This window comes from Octodon degus, unplaced genomic scaffold (assembly GCF_000260255.1).
Source record: "Octodon degus isolate 3935 unplaced genomic scaffold, OctDeg1.0 scaffold00345, whole genome shotgun sequence".
Lineage (NCBI taxonomy): Eukaryota > Metazoa > Chordata > Mammalia > Rodentia > Octodontidae > Octodon > Octodon degus.
The window spans coordinates 168,311-174,532 of NW_004524921.1; the positions used below are offsets into that span (position 1 = coordinate 168,311).

Genomic DNA, 6,222 nt, shown 5'->3' on the forward strand with positions numbered 1-6,222 from the left:
CCTTGGCCCTAGTACACAGGAGTGGAACTTCTGCTGGTGCCGGTCCAAACATTCAAGAACTTAGGAGGACTCTGAGTGGCCTGCGGGATGCAGCAGAGCTGTGATCTGTGGGTCTAGTGTGTGCAGGAGTGGAGATTTCCTGGAGCCATTTACGAACTTTAGTGGACCCTGGGCAGCCTTCAGGCCTCTGTCTGGGTGATTCCTAGGAGCTTCAAAAATTCCAAAACACAGGAGCAAAAGGCAATTTCAATCCTCCAGCCCATGCAGAACAAATTCAGAAGACAAGGACATATAAGAACTTGGAAATCACACACTTGAAATCTCTAAGATGATAGCAACTGAAGTAAAGAAACAAATCTGGGGCGAGACCCGGGCCACTGCCCGGGGAGAGGCTGGATGGCCTTCTCCGTCTGCCTGTCCGCCTTTTGCGGTGACACGTCCGCTCCGCGCCCGGTTGCTGGAGGAGGAGTGAGGACTCCCCCGCCTGTGGACGAGATCCCGAGTCGCAAGGCGGAGGCCGCAGGTGCCCAGGCTTTCTCAGGCTTTTCCTCGCTCTGCCGGCCGTGGGAGTGAGAACCACGGGCCTGTCCCCGGGTTAGGAAGACAGCTCGGCCACTGTCAGGAAATGGACGTTGGAGCCTGCACGCCTGCCCCGCGTGCCATGCGGGTTACCTGTATTTGCAACGTTTAAACCCGTTATTAAAAAAGAACTTTCTTTGAAAAGAAAAAAAGAAAAAAAAAAAAAGAAACAAGTCTGTCGGGGTATAGAAGAAATAAGAACAGAAATAATCTCTTAGGGGCTGGTGAGATGGCTCAGTGGTCTAAAGCACCTACTTAGAACAAGCTTAGCAAAGCACAGGGACCACCGTTCAATCCCCCAGCACCACATGCCAGCCAGCCCTGCCCCCTGGTGGGCTGAGCTGGCCACACACACACACACACACACACACAAATAAATAAATAAATAAATTAAAAAAAAAGAAATAATCTCTTAGGTCCAAAAAGAAATGGTAAGAATCATGAAAGAATTGTTCAGCACAGCTAAAGAAGATATGGATAAAAAAATAGAGGAGAATACAAAAATGATAGAAACACTAAATAAACAAAACAGGAAAGAATTAGAATGCATGGAACAGATTCAGACAGAAATTCAGGAAATTAAGAACTCCACTGAAAGCAGGAAAGATCTCTCGAATGAAACTGAAGATAGACTTTCAGATCTCGAAGACAGTGTTGCAGCTAATGAATGAGAAATGAAAGATCTCTTGAAACTAACAAGGACTCAGGAAATAACAATTCAGCAGCTACAAGATGGCACAAAGAAAAGTAGTATAGCTTTTACACCCTAGGCGGCCACCATAGGGGACAGTGGCAAGATGTCAACCTTCGTTTTAGCGAGGGCGGTGAGAGCGACCTCAGGAATCTTACGGCCCATGAATATTTTGGCATCTTCAGCCTATCAGAAATGTGCCGAGAATGTCTGTCTTAATTCAGTACAGTCCACTGCACATTTTAGTCTTACTGACACACCAGTTGTTTCTTCTGCTTGACCTGTCACATCTATCAGGAACCTAACATGTGGATATACTGCAACAATCCTTAATAGAGACTCCCTTGCTTCCCAACATCCTGACAGTGCCAGTCAGAACACTAACATACTGCAGCACACAAAAAGGCAAGAGAAAGACTATGAAACCTGATATCTATCAGTTTCTTCGACTTCATTCCGGCCTTTGGCTAAGAAGTAGGTCAGGTTATAAGAAAAAATTATGGAAAAAGACAGCTACAAGAAAAAAAGTGCTTGAGGGAAACTGTGTTCTGTAATAAAACTCAGAACAAACTCTTAGATAAAATGACGACGTCCTTCTGGAAGAGGAGAAACTGGTATGTGGATGACCCATATCAGAAGTATCATGATTAAACAAACCTCAAAGTATAGATGAGAAATTTTTAAATGTTATTGACTCTGTATCTTTGTGTACATGATGTCTGCAAAAATGACTAAGTATAAAATGTAAATCTTACTAGCTGATATGTAAACATACAGTTCTAATGTTTGATTTATGAAAAAATTAACTCATTGGATTAAACATTCCCAGATTTGGTTAAGGGAAAAACAATTAATATGAAGTGGCTCAGTGGTAGAGTGCTTGCTTGCCTAGCATGCACAAAGCTATTAGTTCAATCCTCAGTACCACCAGAAAAATAAAAGAATAAAAAAATAAAAAATTTGGACCTGGAAGATAGCTTAGTAGAATAAGTGCCTGCCTGGCAAGTAAAGGGTCCTGAGTTCAATCCCCAGTACTACAAAAAAAGAGGTAATATAAGAATAATAGATGTCAATAAAGCAGCCAGAGATAGTACAAGTGACATAAGAAGACTATTTGCACAGGGGCCGGTGAGTTAGCTCAGCAGAGTCAAGCGCCTGGTTAGGCAAGTGCAGGGATCATGGTACGATCCCCAGCACCACATACCATGCCAGCCCCGCACCTCAGGGTGGGCTAAGCCATCCAGAGTCCAGGCAGGCATAGTGGCACATGCTTGTAATTCCGTTGCTGGGAAGGGTAAAAGAGGAGGATCACCACGAGACAGAGCTGTGTAGTGAGACCCTGCAACAACAAAAATACATAAAAAAGACAATTTGCAGAAGTAGTAGCAGAAAAATTTCCAAAAATGAGTAAACAACCTGACATACAGATACAGATAAACAAGGCATATAGAACACTCTGTACAGCCATAATCATAATAAATCAACACCTAGACACATAAGAATTGAGATATCAGACATAAGCAAAAGACTAGAATATTAAAAGCTGCTAGAGAGAAGAAACAGATCACCTGCAACAGAAAGCCCATCAGAATCATGGAAGATTTCTCAACACAAACCATCAAATCAAGAAGAGTCTGAAGTATATCAGATCCTGAAAGAAAATAACTTCTAACCCAGATTGATGTTCCCTGCAAAACTATCCATTAAATTCAATGGTGAAATAAGATCCTTCCTTGACAAAGAATAATTGAAGAAATTCATGACCACCAAACCAAGCCTACAGAGAATATTGACAGATATTTTAGAAAGAGACAGAAGTGATCACAGCTTCAAGAACAACAGAAATGAACCACCAAATAGAGCAAGTAACTAAAAAGAAGGAAAAATTACAGAACCCATAACAGGAAAATAGCATGACAAAGATAAGCCAATATCATATTGATTTTATCACTGTAGATTTCTTGTATAATTTCAGGTCATGGATTATAATGTCTCCTGCCTCTGTTCCCCAGGATTGCCTTTGCTATTCTAGGTCTTTTCTGATTCCAAATGAATTTTAGGCATGTTTTCTCTTGGCCCGTGAGGTATGCTGACAGTGTTTTGGTAAGGAATACATTAAAACTATATAACAATTTTGGGAGTATGGCCATTCTCACAGTGTTGGTTCTTTCTATCCAAGAGCAAGGAATATCTTTCCATTTTCTGAAATCCTCTTTGATCTCCTTTTCAGAGTATTGAATATTCAATGTATAGATGTTTTATTTCTTTTGTCACAGTAATTCTTATGTATTTTGTATTTTGGATGCTATTGTGAAAGTTGTTATTTCGCTAATTTCTCGCTTAGTGAGTTTGTTGTTTGTGTAGGGGAATGCTTTTATTGATTTTTGGGTATTCATTTTGTATCCTGTTATGCTACGGAATTTGTTTTTTTTTCCATGATTTTATTGAGAAAAAAATAGTTAGGAGAAAGTTTCAAATCAAATTGGTAGGATAGTTTCAAAAATTAACACATTGCATACTGCCTTCGTAGTGGTTATCTGTTGTACAAGATGCAGACATGATATCCTATTTACAAACGCTATTAGAACAAATTCCTCTATTCACTGAATTAAGAGAATGTAGCTATATATCTATCCTAACCATTTTGAACACAGATAAAAAAATGGTCATTCATCTCTATCCCCTTTTTTTTGTTTAGTTCCATCCTTTAATATTATAGGTGTGTGAACTCAGCAGAATATTCTACAAGAGTCCAGTAGTCCATAATAGTATTGGGTCTTCCACTTTATGGGTAATGTCAGAAGTTGTTGACCTGAGTCCCCTACAGCTCAACATAACAGCATGGCTTTACTTCTTATACTCCGTTTTTATACGTTTCTGCTGGATGGTTAAGACCAAGGTAAAGCAGGACCTATGCAACAAGAGTTGTAGCTTTTGGGTCTGATAAGGTCAGTGAAATACCCTCAGGATATATCCTGAGACCCTGTACCTCAGATTGTAGATCCTTTGTTAGTGTCAGCCATGTGCAAGAGTCATGGCCATTGCTTGGCGAATTTGTTCTCTGTGAAAGTCTGAGAGAATGTTTTCTCTCCATGTGACTTTCCTTAGGCACACTTTACATCATCGATCACTTTGTTCTTTGGCCCCATAACCTTGATCAGAAAATTTGGGACACAACTGAGTTACATGATGCTACAGTACAAGTTCTCATATGTCCTGAGTCTTAATTGACCTTGGAAGGCTAGGGCCAACATGTTGGCTTTCCTTGCAGCCCTCCTTTTTCTCTAATTTTTGGTCTGCAAACTTAGGTTGTTAACTCTCCAGAGGAGAAGCTTATTGTTATTATCATGTAACCTAGGCCATTGAGCTTAACCTCACTATTTGCCTGGATCTCAAACATCCTAGGCATAACATGGAATAGGTATTTTTCATAAAATATTGATATGTTAAACTTTAAGACCCTACAGAATATGAGAAAAAATTAAAATATATTTAAAAAATAGGAATAAAGAATTATATATGTTTACACATAAGTTCAGAAAATTAACCATAGACAACATTGTAGCAGGACAGTCCTGCAACAAGCCTTTTCCTGTCTCCTGCCTTTGTTCACCACCCCCTTCCTTTTTAAGCAATCATCTACCCGAGAGACAGCACAGCAGCAACTGGCATGGCATAACAAGCAGCACGTTTTCAGAAGACCGGAATGACAGGCACTCCAAGCATGAACCTACTATTACACATTGCCATCTTCAGTGCAGTAGCTTAGTTCACAGGTATCAGTATATATAGTTAGTCAGGGTGAGAATCCTTCCAATTAACTGCTAGATTCAAAAATCTTCTGAAGATGCTCAGGATCACTGCCTCTCCATCTTCTACATATAACTGTATGACTTGCCTCTGTCATGTATCCTAGCTCTTCTCCTTGCTCTCTTTTCATTGTCTAGACCTCAAGTTCCTGTTTTCCTTTTAATTGTATTATACCTTTCTATTTGTATTTCTTCTTTTGAGTTGTTATACTAGGGAAACTATATGATATTTACTCATGTGTGTCTGGTTTATTTCACTTATGAGTATATTTTCAAATGGCATCCACTTAAATAGAAAGGCTTCGAGTTTATCATTTATACTTGAGGAATACTACATTGTATAAAAATACCACATCTTTTTCATCCATTTCTCAGGTGATGGACATCTTGGTTGTTTCCAAGATTTGGCTATCACAAATTCCACAGCCATAAACATAGGCACATATATATCACTATGATATGATGTTTTCAGATCCTCCAGGAAAATTCCCAGGAGGGGAACAGCTGGTTAAAATGGAATTTCCAGTCCTTGTTTTCTAAGGAGTCTCCACACTGATTTCCATAATGGTTGCACCAGTCTACATTCCCACCAACAGTGAAGAAGGGTTCCTTTTTCCCCACAGCCTCTCCAACATTTGTTGTTGGGTGATTTCTTTATGATAGTCATTCTTTCTGGGGTGAGATGATATCTCAATGTTGTTTCAATTTGTATTTCAAGGATGGCTAGTGATGTGGAGCATTTTCTCATATATTTATTTGCTTCTTTAATTTCATCCTCTGAGAAGCATGTGTTCATCTCGGATGCCCATTTCAGGACTGGGTCTTTAAATCTTGGGGCCCTAATGTTTTTTAGTTCTTTATAAATTCTAGAGAGCTGACCATTGTCTGAGTACTTATTTGTCAAGACTTTTTCTAAATTTGTGGGTTGTCTTTGTTGGTAATTTCTTTTGATGTGCAAAACCTTCTCAATAAGAGGGGGTCCCAGTTGTTAATTCTTTCTAGTGTTTCCCGTGCAATGTGATTTTTTATTATTTTTTTTTATTTTTCAACAAATAATACACTGCATATATTCTTCTTAGTGGTTAATTGCTGTATAAGATGCGGACTTGTGATCCTATTTACAAACACCATTAGAACAAATCA

General features: G+C 39.3%; 1 pseudogene; it reads left to right on the forward strand.

Annotated features, from left to right (window-relative positions):
* Nucleotides 1–1,376: 1,376 nt before the first annotated feature.
* LOC101560870 lies at nucleotides 1,377–1,939 on the forward strand (annotated as a pseudogene).
* The last annotated feature ends 4,283 nt before the right edge of the window (nucleotides 1,940–6,222 follow it).